This window comes from Lygodium microphyllum, chromosome 5, assembly GCF_053477565.2.
Source record: "Lygodium microphyllum isolate KBCC chromosome 5, Lygodium_microphyllum_v1.1.10, whole genome shotgun sequence".
NCBI lineage: Eukaryota > Viridiplantae > Streptophyta > Polypodiopsida > Schizaeales > Lygodiaceae > Lygodium > Lygodium microphyllum.
In genome coordinates this window covers 72,125,817-72,140,101 of record NC_141139.1, presented here as the reverse complement: position 1 = coordinate 72,140,101, position 14,285 = coordinate 72,125,817, and the positions used below count along the sequence as shown (strand labels likewise).

The window sequence follows — 14,285 nt, the reverse complement described above, 5'->3', positions numbered from 1 at the left end:
TCCTTGCACGCTCTGTGAGACAGGGTTGCCCGTTGAGTCCTCTCTTCTTTGCCCTGGCGACTCATCCGGTTCTTTCGATGTTAGCTTCCATGGTAGCTTCTACTCAGTTGGTCGGATTGTCTCTTCCTTTTGGTCAGCACTTCATTAGTCAGTCTTTGGCTGATGACAGCTGTATGATTTTGCGAGCGCACAAGGACAATATTCGCAAGGCATTAGATGTTTGGAAGCTCTTTGGCCATGCTTCTGGTCTTCGTATCAATGCTTTCAAATCCGCCATTCTCAACTGCACGGAGTCCGATTTACAATCATTGGGCTGGCAGGGACAGGTGGTTCCCCGTGGTTCCATTGTCAGGCAACTTGGGTACCCGTTGGGTGTTGATGTTCGGCCAAAACAACTACTACAGTGGATGTCACAGAAACTAGCAGCTAAGTTTTTGTATTGGAAGTCGCAAGCTTGGCCCTTCCATGTTCACCTCAAAGTGACTCGGACAATTATGTTGCCAATGCTCACTTATTTCTTACCATTGCTGCCTTGGACTCCTACTACTTTGAATGCTCTCACTCGGCCCATTCGTTTCATGTTATGGAAGAAGGATTCACTGCATGCATGCATTTCATGGATTTCGTGGTCACATACATGTACTCCCAAACGCCTGGGTGCTGGGGCTATTTTGGATGCCGAAACTCATATGCTGGCTCTTCGTTGGTTTCTTTTTCGTGCCATGTGTGTGGAGCATCACCCGTGGGCCGTTATAGCCCGTTATTTTCTTGAGGACCGCGGGCTTCTGCATGGTAATACACAAATTCGGAGCTCCTGGTGGCATGTTCTTAATGCAGACTCTCGGTTTTCGAGTCCTTCCTCATCCGTGCTTGTCCATTTGGTTGGCTCCTGGCAATTGGTTCTCCAGAAGGCGCGTTGGCATCCAGCGGAGGAACGCTTACATACTAACTCTTTTCAACTGGAATTGTTGGCAGCCTCAAGCTTACTTTCATGGGACGACAAACATGAGCTCAGACCAAAATTTAACCGTATGGTCCGTTTGGGTTTGACTTCAGTTGCAGATGCTGCCCTTGCCAGTCGCAATGTCTTCATATCGTTTCGTACGGCCAGGAGGCTTTTCAGAATCCCTCGTGGCTACCGTGATTTGTGGGAACACCTTTTGTTAGTGCTCCAGAGCAGGCAACCCTTTCCTACCCTTGTTGTGGATCGTCCTTGGCAGGACTGGGTCCTTGTAGGTCGATTGAATTTGGAAAAGGCCTCAGCCAACCAGGTGTACCATCTTCTGATTAAAGATCATCAATGGCTGGTTACTAAAGCTAATACTGTATGGGGGTTGCGCAAATCTCAGTCATGGTGGAAGGCAATTGTGATGGAGGGCTGGTTGAACAATACACCTTTCAAATGCAATGTCTTTCTTTAGAGGGTAATGATTAGTGGTCTTCCTCTTGCCTCGGCCCTTTCCAAGCGTCGAATCTCTAACGGCAATTGTTTCTTCTGCACCACTACTGTGGAATTGGCCCGCCATCGATTTATTTCTTGCCCTCTCGCAAAGAAGATCTGGTCGCTTTTGTTAGCGGTGTGGCGAGCTGTGGTGGGTTTCTCACTAAGCCCTTTCGATTGGGTTTTTGTACGCCCAAAATACCCCACACCGGCTCAGTTGCATATGAAGATCTTGTTCCACTTTCTTAGATACTGGGGATGTTTGCACAATTGGACCACTTGGAATGCCTTTCTTTTTGATTCGGCCTCTAATGTTCTGGGTCACATTGCCAAGCTTAAAGGCCTCTTGCTTTGGCAGATAGATCTCCTTCGGCTCTCTGACTTGCTCCCTCGGGAAGACTTACTTCCCTGGCATATGGCAATTTCCTCTGCGTCTTTGCCATGCTTTTTGTAACTCTTTCCTGGTTTTGTACTAACAGTTTACACATGTTGGCTTAGAGCCATCGTGTATCTTGTACTCATGCAAACCTGTACCTTTTTTCGTAATTAATACAATTACCTTTTACGAAAAAAAGAGAGAGTAGAAAATGAAGGAAGAAATACTGCACTGACTGAAATGAATGCTGAATACAAAGGTGTGGACTGATCAGTCCCTACACATCAAAACTGGCAGATTGCTGCCGGAGAATGTGAAAACTGGCTGACCAGCATTAATTGCTGGTTACCCACACAAACAGTGGCCAACTGATCATGGGCAGCTGCATTTGATGCAGCCGCTAGTCAAAAACTGATCGCAGCAGTCTACAGTGTGAACGTAGGCAGTGGGCAGCCTAGAAACTTTGATGTACTGGCTGGAAATGATGAACAGCCAGTGTGAATGCACTCCTAAAGAGTGTAAAACTGAAATGCACTCAAATACAAGGTTTTTAAACAGCCATCTCCATCATACTCTGATGGAGTTCACAACCGGGAGGCAACATGAAATAAAGTAGGCTAACACAAACACACCGGGCCGTCACAACAAGAGATTCACCCACTTCCATATGAGATGTGTATCATCGTCAAACCTCACACTTGCGACCAACAGATTAGGTGTAGAAAAATAGCCAAGATTCCCAAAGCAACCACTAGATATCTGAGCCTATATGTACCAAAGGACTGGACCTATTACCTGTGAGAGTGCGCTGCGGAAGAAGGAATACGAACACGGAGGGAGAGAGAGAGAGAAAGCAGAAAATAAGGAAGAGAAATCTGCACTGATTGAAATGAATGCTGAATACAAACAGGAAGGCAGAAGGAGATTGATCAGTCCCTGCACGCAGCCCACAGCGTCAGTGAGGGCACCAGGTCAGGCTGATGATGATGGCAGCACCACCGTGGGGGAGAAGGAGTGTCGGAATCTGCAAGAAGACAAGTGATCAAGTGGGGAGGGGGGCTGCCTATAAATAGGCAAAAGGACAAACCCTAAAAATGCCCTAAAATGGGCGCCCCACATCAGTGACCAAAAAAGTGGCCGGGCAGCCAGTGGCTGCCCACTAAAAGAGGCCAAAAAGAAATACACATCCTAAGACAGCCAGTCGAGAGTGACTAGTCTCCCCCATAATAACACATGACAGACATGTCAGAGCTCCTAATGTCCTTGTCTGACTCAGATTGAGGCTCACAGGCAGGAGATGACAAGGCATGACAAACATGACTGCTAACACCCCCTCTTAGATCCTGGATGTGGCTGAAGGCCGAAGAAGAAATAGATCCTGGGATGGCAAGAGGAATGCCAATGTCGATGAAGTCCGTCGATGTGGACTGCGGCTGAAGGAGCTCCTCACGATTCTGGGAATTCCCCTCTAAAACACTAGGGGCCAGGGAATCCACAGCCGCATCACCGAGATCGTCCCCCTCTGAAAGGGATGGGGGGGTATGAGGGAACCACCGGAGGAGAGGGTGGGGGATGGGAAGGAACGTGTAGAAAAGAGGGTGCACAAGTGGGAATGGGTGTAGCAATAGACAATTGCCTTGGAGGTCCCTGCATAAGAGAAGGGGAATGGAGCCTATAAAGCCCGCTCTTCTGCCAACCTGTCGCAATAACAACCCCTGTAGAAGAATCCTCAATACAAACGGCCTGCTCGGTGAAGACAACCTGGGTACCAAGCCTAGTAAGGCCATAGACTGAGAGGAGTGGAAAGCCCAAGTCAGGAACATAAAGAGCCTGGGAAAGGGAGCTTGACGCGCGGTTGGGAAATAAAGGCAAAGTGCCAACACCACAAATAGGCACTGAAACAATGTCACCAACAGTGACTGAACCCTCTGATGGACGGAGATCCTGTAACAAATCACCTCGGAGAGTCATATGACTCGAAGCACCACTGTCCACTAACCAAGGCTGCGCAGAAGACACTGCAGCCACGGAAGAAGGATCCTCCTCCAAAGCATGGATATGAAGGAACACTGACTCATGGGTAACAGCTGGTGTAGAGGTAGAAGAAGGCTCCGATGTAGATCCACCCTTCGCTCTCGGACGAAGGTGAGGGTACTTCTTCCAGCATTTCTCCTCGGGATGTGTCCCTTTTCCACAGTGTGGGCACTTCGGTCTCTCTGAATCTGAGTCAGAGCCTGAAGAACTATCCTTCTTCTTAGCCTTTGACTTCTTCTTCTTCTGTCCTCCCGAACCTGCAACAAAGGCTCTAATGGAGTCGGATCCACTAGCACTGACCTCTCTAAGTCGCTCGTCATGCTCCAAGACAAGCGGGGATAGCTCCTCCCATAGAAGCTGGGCACGGGTCCTCAAAGTAAGAAGGCTGGTGTAGAAGACATCAAACCGAGGCGATGGCAACTGAGTCAAGAGAATCATAGCCATGTCTTCAGAAGATATCGTCCGACCGAGGGATGCAAGCTCATCCCTCATATCCTGTAATCTGTTGATGTGGTTCTTCATGGGAGGACTATCATCAATAGCGAGCATTCGCAACTTCTTTTCGAGAGATATCCTGTGGGCAAACGTCTTCTGTTGATAGGGAGACGCGAGCTTTCTCCACACGTCTGCTGCAGTCTTCAACTTGTGAACATGAACAACGACAGAATCTTGCAAACTCAGAAAGAGGAAAGATCTGGCTCTAGAATTGAGCCGATCCCATAAGGTTGCACGATCCATAGATGTCCCATCTACGGGATCCACTGTAGGCCGGGGAATAAGAACAGAAACAAGCTCCCAAAGATCGAAGGAGTCCAAGATACACTCCACCTTGCAGGACCATAGAGAAAAGTTGGAGCCATCCAACCGGTCCTCTTTGGGCAGCTGAGGAAGTACGGGTACCCGTACAGGGGGTACCAAAGGCTGCATCTTCGGCCCACTAGAAGGGGCTCGTCGAGATACATGAATAGAAGGGGGACGAGAAAGAGGAACAGACTCCGGACGACGGTCCTCGTGATAGAAATCACGCCTCCGTTCAGATGAGTGTCGAGACAAAGGCTCGTCATCTGAGTCATCAAAGCCCGTAAACTGATGAGAAGACATCTTCGATATCTGCAAACACCAAAACACAACAAGGGAAGGTTGTCGGTGCCGAATAATGACCACCAGAAGGGTCACCAACCACCGAGCGGACCACCAAACACCAGTGAATGAGGTCGCCTATCACCAGAAGGGGAAAACGCAGCTGAGGATGGAGCAAACTCCGAAGTGGCAGTGGCCAAACACCAAAAACGCAGGCTGCAAAGGAGTCGTCAGCTGAAGATCAGCCGCCAGTAGCCGTAGACACCGCCTGATGAGCAAAACGTCAGCAAGGAAGATGTCGCCCAGCTGTTGGGGGGGCCACTTGGCTGAAAACGCAAGCAGGAAGAGGTTGTTGATGACGTGGCAGCCATTGGAGAAGGCGCCAGCAGCAAACACAAAGATTTGGGACCTCCTGGAAGGGCCGCCAGCCTTGGCTGTTGGGGATGACGCCAGCAGCAAACGCAAAGATGTGACACCAAAACAGGCCGCCTTGATCAAGAAGATGGTGCAGAAGGTGACGCCTCAACTGTTGGAGACGTCTTGACCAGCAAATGCAAGGTTGTGGGTGTTCTCCCGCCTAGATCTTAGCTCCATGTACTCTCCTTCGGCTCTGATACCATGTGAGAGTGCGCTGCGGAAGAAGGAATACGAACACGGAGGGAGAGAGAGAGAGAGAAAGCAGAAAATAAGGAAGAGAAATCTGCATTGACTGAAATGAATGCTGAATACAAACGGGAAGGCGGAAGGAGACTGATCAGTCCCTGCACGCAGCCCACAGCGTCAGTGAGGGCACCGGATCAGGCTGATGATGATGGCAGCACCACCACGGGGGAGGAGTGTCGGAATCTGCAAGAAGACAAGTGATCAAGTGGGGAGGGGGGCTGCCTATAAATAGTCAAAAGGATAAACCCTAAAAATGCCCTAAAATGGGCGCCCCACATCAGTGACCAAAAAATTGGCTGGGCAGCCAGTGGCTGCCCACTAAAAGAGGCCAAAAAGAAATACACATCCTAAGACAGCCGGTCGAGAGTGACTAGCCTCCCCCATCATAACACATGACAGACATGTCAGAGCTCCTAATGTCCTCGTCTGACTCAGACTGAGGCTCACAGGCAGGAGATGACAAGGCATGACAAACATGACTGTTAACATTACCCCCTCTTAAGCATCAAGCATCAAGCATGAACTATTACCCCTCTTAAGCATCAAGTAATGCTCTGTTTTATGTGTTGCTTTCTGACATCATCATAATCTTCCATAGGCTCCGCACTATGCAATATGTGCTTCTTTGCTGAGGATAATGATTTTTCATCACTTTCATCCTATTCCCATAGTCCCATCTCACTGAAATCTCTGAAAACTCGCACTATTGTTCACTGATTACGATACTTCAGAAAGTGTGTGTTAAACATCGGTCCAAACCCAAGAAACCACAAACTTGCCTACTTGAGAAGGTTAATGATGTCCTAGAATCCTTGCTGAAATCAAATTACAACAAAATGACTCTCCTGTTACTGAATTCTTAACCTGACAAGAGACAAAATGCACATAGATATATTGGTTTTACTTGTGTAAGTTATAGGTAGCTCCTTCAAAATTCGAGTGCTTCTTTTCCAATATTTTGAGTATGTTTACTGGTGTCAGCTGTCAGAAAAAGCGCGGGTTTTCTTTTTGTGTACCTGTCTAGCTGGTCATAGAAAGAGTGGTGATGTGCCCATCATGATCCAATGGACCTGATTGCTTTACTATACTTTGATGTTTTAGGCTGCAGAATTAGAAGAGGTACTCAAAGAAGTAAGCAAAGAGATATCTAGTCTTAAAGAACAGATTCAGTTACTGGAGACCTCAGCAGAACCAGACGTTCAAGAGCACACAAAGGTGAGATTTTTCTAATAATTCTTTTTGGAAGTACCTTGCAAGAATTAAAAAAAGAAAGAAGTCTATACGACAGGATTTGTGGTTTCTCAAAAGTAGAGCTTGCTATGGGAGTTGTAATGAGCAGATAGTTCTGTTTAAGGCAGAATATCAAAATATGTCTAATGTGTGAGTCTTCATTGCACCAAATTGCATTGTCATCACAATTGATTCCAAAGGAAAGAGCAAATTTCATCACTCAATGTTCAGATGCAAAGCTGCATAAGAGCAGAAAATTGGTAATCTTAATCCCGTGTAGGTTACCCATGGGAAGTATATGTATCATACATCCGTTGTAAAACAAAGATTGTACTACTTGTTTGCACTCTGGACTTTCAAGTATCGAATATCAGTTACGACCTTTTGAGCTGGGGCCTTTTCTATCAAAGATAGCACATTTTCTTTTCAAGTGAAAATGTGCAAACCAACTGCAGGTTCCAACATATGAGCTATTGACCCATCATGTCGTACAGTAGACATCCATCAATCGAACTTGTAAAACTTGGCTGTAGATCCACCTTTGAATTCCTCTTATCTGCAGCCTTTGATGAGAATGCTGCTGAAGACCCATGTGAATAAAGAACCATGTCTCCATGTCAATGCATGAAGCCATCAAGAGAGCATCTGCTGACAAAATAGCATCCACTGGTTATCTATGCTGAACTCCAAGCTGAAACCTCCATGGAAGTAGAGAGTATCTGAGACAAAGATCAGGACCTTGGGCAGAGTGGTACAGTGGTTGAACGGAACCTACACGGGAGCTACTCTGATACCAAATGTGAGAAAATGCACCAGCTGTAGAGGAGAGAGAAATAAGAGACAATGACAGTGAGAGAGGTGAAGCGAAAAAATGAAGTGCACTTACTGAACTGAAAAGAGAGAGTGAAGGTACAGCCTAAGTCAGGTGAAGGGTTGACCTAACCAGCCCTCCACCAACTAACTAGAGTTACACTAACTCACTCTAGTGCTTAGTGTCACTACTTTAATGTCAAGACACTAGGTACACACACAAAATTAACACTCAAGTGTCCACACCACACGAATTATATGGGCACTGCCCAGAATTGACAAATTCTAACATCATTGAGCTATCCCTACTTGTGTGGAGGAGGAGATAGTAGACACAAAAGTGTTGACTCACGAGGTTCTTCGCTCCTTTTCAGCTTTTCATGCTGTCATTCTTTTCTTCACGGGTTAGATTCTCGTGATTGCTAAGATCCGCCATTGGCTGACCTCTATTCTTCAAATCAATGGTGTGGAGATCTTTGCTGGTCCATGTGGATTCTATGAGGTCGTCCTTCTCTCAGCTTCAGCCGGTGATTTCCTCCTCCAAAAGCAGCCCCTCTTCTTTGAGAAACAATTGGTATATATTGTCTCATGGCTTCCACTACCAAAATTCCAATCTTTATTATAAGTAACAATGTCTTGTATGGGTGGAAGTGGAGAATTGCCCGGCTGTTTATTGGGCACTTCTCAAGGATGCAATTGCTGCCAAAGGCCATGTGTTGTTACCCCCCAGCTTGAAGGCAGCTGACAGAAACAACTTGTGCATGCTGTGGGATACTACCAGGAAGCGATCCAATTGGTTGCGCATCAATTGCATGGGCTCAAGTGGGGTACTTTTGCTGGCTATTGTTTTCTTGTGTGGTCAACTAGGTCATTTCACGGCCAAAGGTCCAGATCACAAGAGATAGGGACTAGAAGACGCCTTCTCACTCTTTTGAGGAATAGACTATTCAACCTAGTTAGTCCAAAGGTAAGCAACCCGCTCCTTTTGTAGACTTGGAAACCCAGGGATGGACGAAAGCTTCACGCAATAAAGGAAAAGCAAAGGAGACCTTTGTCCTCATTGTACATACTGGCCCTTCTTTGCATGACCCCTTCCACACTTATTCGTGTTGTTGAGGCGAATTCTTGCATGCGCTTATTGCTCGAGTTCCTAGTATTGCTAAGGACCTCTTGCCCCCCCAAAGAGCAACAACAACATTGGTAATCATCTTGATCATCGTTGCATGTCCGTGACCCTCGAGCCGAGTTGACTTTAGCCTTTTGATGTTGTTGGTAGATACATCACTCCACGGGATTGTAGGAATCTAGGTTCTCCCCTCCCCCCAACCTAAATGATGTGCCCTCTTTCTCATGGGTTGAACACTAGAGACCCAATCCTTTGTAGTGCTGAGGGACTTCTTTGAAGATGGTGCACTGGAGACATTGGTAGCTAAGGCCCAAGCCCATGCGGCTAAATCCCATCAAAACTCTTGATCCTTTATGTCTACCTAGTCCCAAGGTGCCTTTTGCACTCGTCTTGTTGTACTTGCCGAATCCCCTCTATTTGGTTTTTACATGATGGCCTAGAGCCAACGTGCACTTTGTAATCTTGATATATTATACTTTTTTTTGTAATCAATACAATTACCCATTACGAGAGAGAGAGAGAGAGAGAGAGAGAGAGAGAGAGAGAGAGAGAGAGGTATTTATGTCTCCAAAAAGCTGGAATGGCCTACGAGACAAAGGAATGAGTATATATCTAACCATGTTGTCTCAACTCAAGAACAACAACGAAATGACAAACAAGTAACCGTGCTGGAGGTACAAACTAACCTCATGATGGTCCTATAGCTGGCCTATAGGATTTCAACCTGATCAATATGACTCTTTGAAAATCCTTTACTCTCCTCAAGGCAAGAAAATCTATCATGGGGTAATCCAAGCTAGTGAGTTCCTTGAGAGAAGGCACTCATCTTTGATGGCAAGTGATAATGACTTGGAAGGTATGGATGTTGGGCATGGTGGCAGGGTAGTGGGTGCTACATTCTACAAAGCATGACTACTTGATTTTGTTGTGACCCTTGTGACTTGTGAATGGTGTGTTAGTGTGTCACATGGATGTGAAGTTTTGGTGTTTTGCTTAGCATTTGATAAAGTTGTCAATCAAATGTGCAAATGTGATGTGCACATCCATCATTGTAACGTGCACATGTGATGTGCAAGTCAATCATTTCACAATGATGGGCAAAGGACCTTGAGAAGTCAGTGGGTGCCAAAGGCAAACGTTGTAATAAGTTGCACTTGATAAGTACTAGGTGATATTTGGTGTCAATTTGGACGTAGGGCATTTATTCGTGTCAGTGATGACATTAGGAACTAGGCATTAGTTAATTAATTAATTTTAATTTAGGGGTCAAATAATGCACATGACCGTCCCAGCCAATTTAGTTTTGAACGGGCACAATTACTTTTTGGATAGGAACAAAGAGCTGAATTAATTTTCGGAATTAATTAATTCCGAAAGTTAACTAAATGACTGAAAATGGATTAGGAAGGTTGCCACTTTGCAAAAATTTCCCATGCAAGTGGGGAGAAGGTTGTTGGAGGTTGGAAGAGGGGAGAGAGAGAGTCATTTTGAAGGTGAACCAGTAGGAGGAGAGGGTGTAGCAACCATCACCGGCAATTGGGAGGTGAATTTGAGCAGCCATTCTCGCTAGGGTAGTAAGGGACATCCTTAGGAGGCCTACCTCAATTAGACAACAACATTTATGAGCTCCTTTGCTATAGGCGGCAGCTCTAGGGTGTGTTTGGACAGAGCATCGGCAGACTTGAGCCACTTCTTTGTGATGGAAGTCTGATTTTTCTCTCTCCACAACACTCTCTCTTAATCTCTGGCCTTCCTTAAGGGTATCTTAGCAAATCTCATCCGTTTGTAGTGGAAATTAGCCATATTTGGTGGACAACAAGCATAGTTGTCAAGTAGGAAAGGCATGATTCTATATGGTATAATAAAATACAATACTAGATGGTACCTTAAGATTTTGTAAGGTATGGTATGATATTAGTAAAAAAAACTTGATTATTTTGGACTAAATATAATAGAATAGACATTTAAAGTCTAAATAGCAATACTATTAGAGTATATAATATGAATACTTATGGGTAACACAACAAAACCTCATGCCACATGTGCAACATGTGCTACTGTTGCAAGTTACAAGTAGATAGATGGGAGTGGATACATCATACATGGACCATACAAATAAGAGTAGGAGAGAGAGAGAGAGAGAGAGAGAGAGAGAGAGAGAGAGAGAGAGAGAGAGAGAGAGAGAGAGAGAGAGAGAAGAGAGAAGAGTTAAAGACGATGGCGATCCCTGTCCGCTCATCGACGTTCGTGGTGCAGTCGCCTCCTGCATTTTAGGTGTAACATTCTTCTCGTCGTGTCTGTTCCTTTCGAGCATCAGCAGGCGTGCAGACGGCGGCAACGTTGCTTGCCCGTTGTCTGTTCTGGGGGCGACGGTCCTTGCTGTCGCCTTTAAGTCTCGTGGGCTCTCGTTTCGTCTTGGTCCCGAGCGCCGCTCTGCTTCACCCCGCCTGCTGTCCCGCCTTTTGTCCCGCATTCTGCCCTCCCTGTCTTCTGCCCAATCACGCTGCCCAATCGCCCTGTCTTCTGCCCAATCGTCCTGCTGGTCCTTTTCTGCTGAGGCGCCTAGTTGCGGTAAACCCTAAGCTTGACAGTTGGCAAAGAGGCAACGTCTCGGCCAGAGTGCCCATTGATTTGTACACACAGAGAGAGAGAGAGAGAGAGAGAGAGAGAGAGAGAGAGAGAGAGAGAGTGTGTGTGTGTGTGTGTGTGTGTGTGTGTGTGTGAGCGCCAGTGAGAGAGCAAGAGAGTGAGAAACAAAGAGAGGACAGGAAGTATGACTGGGCTGGATATGGCTTTTATCGACCATACGGTGGCAGCCCTTGGTCTAGATTCTGATACAGAGGAACCGGAGGATATGGTTCCTTGCACAGAGGAGATGCCTCCTTGTGACATTAATGTGACATTAAAAGTGATATTTAATGTAACGTTAAGGTCACAAATATTTAATGTGACATTAAGGTAAATCTAGGGGAACACGTACGAGGATGACCGTCCGGGCTTGGGCGCCCGAACAGGGTTAAGGGGAGCCTAGAGAGTATAAGAGTCCAAGAATAGTAGGACTCACCAAAAGTGGACGGCTGGCAGAGGAAACGGGGAGAGAGGTGCCAGCACTTATCTAGGCGTGGTTGGGAGGAGAAACGAATCACTCGTGCTCACGAAGGAAAACTATTTTCTTCTAGCTTCATCGTCTTCTTCTGAGTCATCAGACATTGGTAAAATACTTGAAACTTGGGCTCAATTTGAATCCGTCTTTTTGAAAGAATTCCTTCCTGAAAATGAAATGGAAAGAAATTGGGAAGATTGGGATTATGTCAGACAAAAGGGAAGACCCTTGCTGACATATCTGGAGGAATATCGTGAGATAATCCTCAAATTGGAAGGAATAGATGAATTCCAAAAAACAAGAGGATTCATTAGGGGACTAGACAAAGCCTGTAAAAAGGAAGTAAAAAGGAGTTCACCTAAGACACTGGAAGAGGCAATTAAATTTGCATTAATTCATGAAGATAGTATGCGTCCAGGTACACTCACTAGTCTCACTGATACGGAGCCCAAGTCTAAGGAATTGGAAATCTCAAAATTTGTGGGCAAATTTAAAAGGAAAATGCCATTCTTTAAGGGTAAAAAACAACCTTTTGAAAATAAACCATATATGAGGCCAAAGTTAAGTCTTGATGACTTTGATAAGGCCAAAAAAGAAAAGTTGTGTTTCAATTGCCTATCCCCTAACCATGCTGCTCGGAATTGCCCTCAAAAGAAAAAGGGGGAAGGCAAAGGAAATGATAAGGACAAGGGCAAGGAAAAAGAAAAACAAATCCATGTAGTGCAGACCTTAGAATTAAAGGGGCATGAAAAGTACAAATCTTTAGAGGTCTTGCACATGGATGTACAACATAAGTGTTGTATGTCAACTTCTATGTGGCAGCCTACTTTTGGGCCACATGATTTACTTAGAGTACATGGATTGATAGTTGGAAAGAGGGTTAGAGTCATGATTGATGACTCTGCCACACATAATTTTATAAATTATGCACTTGTCAAAAAATTGAAATTTCCCCAACAAAAGAGTAGGCATCAATATGTTGTTCGTATGATGCAAGGCCAAGACAATAAAATATGGGATACAATGGTATCCAATTTGGAAATTGAGATTCAAGGATATAAAGATAAACTTGATTTCCAAATTATGAATATGGAAAGAGCTGATATTGCTCTAGGGAGGGAGTGGCTATGGGGATTGGAACCATCTTAAAACGTAGTTATCACCATAATACACTGGAATTTGAAAGGGATGGTAAGACTTTTGTCATTCAAGGTGAACATGAAGTATCTGATAATCCTTTGCTGTGTTCTACTGAAGTTCAGAAGCTGATAAAGAAGGAAGTTTGTGAGGTATATATGTTATGGTCTCTTCCTGTACAGAACACTTTTACTTTCTGTAATATAAAGCAACAATTTTCTTATGTTTGTGAGTTGAATGTTAATAATGAATTAGTTTGTTAGATGATTTTAAAGATGTGTTTCCTTCTGATTTACCAAGTGGCCTTCCATCAGATAGGGGTGATATAAATCACCCAATTGATATAAATAAGGATACACACCCTATTTCTAAACCACCGTATAGGTTAAGTGAAACACAGCATCAAGAAGTTGAAAGACAAATTAAGGATTACCTGGATAAAGGGTTTATTCAACCCAGTAATTCACCTTGGGCTTCACCAATTTTATTGGTAAAGAAAAAGATGGTTCTATGCGACTTTGTGTTGACTATAGAGCACTTAATAAAATAACGGTGAAGAATAAATTTCCTATGCCCAGAATGGAAGATCTTTTTGATCAATTACAAGGGGCAAAATTCTTCACAAAGATAGATTTAAGATCAGGCTATCACCAAGTAAGAATTAAGGCACAAGATGTTCCCAAGGCAGCATTTCGTACTAGATATGGGCATTATGATTTTTTGGTGATGCCTTTTGGCCTCACTAATGCACCAGCTACCTTTATGAAGCTGATGAATAGTGTTTTACGGCACTATCTAGGACATTTTGTAGTAGTCTTCTTGGATGATATCTTGATCTTTAGTAAATCAAGAGAAGAACATTTGAAACACTTACAATTAGTATTCCAACTGTTAAGAACACATTCCCTTTATCCCTTTATGCGAAGAAAACTAAATGTGAATTCTTTGCACAAGAGGTCAAATATCTGGGGCATATTATCTCGAAAGAAGGAATCAACATGGATCCAGAAAAAGTAAGGACAATTATTGAATGGCCACCTCCAAGGAACCTGGAAGAGCTGCAGATCTTCCTAGGTTTATCTGGATTTTATCGTAGATTCATTCGAGATTATGCCAAAATAGCTGTTCCAATGACAGACCAACTTAAAGGGAAAGGAAAAAGTTTTAATTGGGGAACAGACCAAAATGAAAGTTTTCAAAAACTTAAGGTAGCTATTGCTACAGCTCCAGTATTATTAATTGTGGATCCCAATAAACCATTTGTGGTTGAAGCTGATGGCAGTGA

At 44.7% G+C, this 14,285-nt stretch overlaps 1 protein-coding gene across 3 annotated transcripts in view; it reads left to right on the top strand.

Annotated features, from left to right (window-relative positions):
• Nucleotides 1-14,285, top strand: part of LOC148035964 (uncharacterized) — a 120,135-nt gene that overhangs the window by 28,138 nt on the left and 77,712 nt on the right. For all 3 annotated transcript variants that reach the window (XM_087677948.1, XM_087677949.1, XM_087677950.1), the window contains exon 2: nucleotides 6,696-6,809. The gene's annotated coding sequence lies outside the window, so the exon portion shown is untranslated. The remainder of the gene's footprint in view (nucleotides 1-6,695; nucleotides 6,810-14,285) is intronic.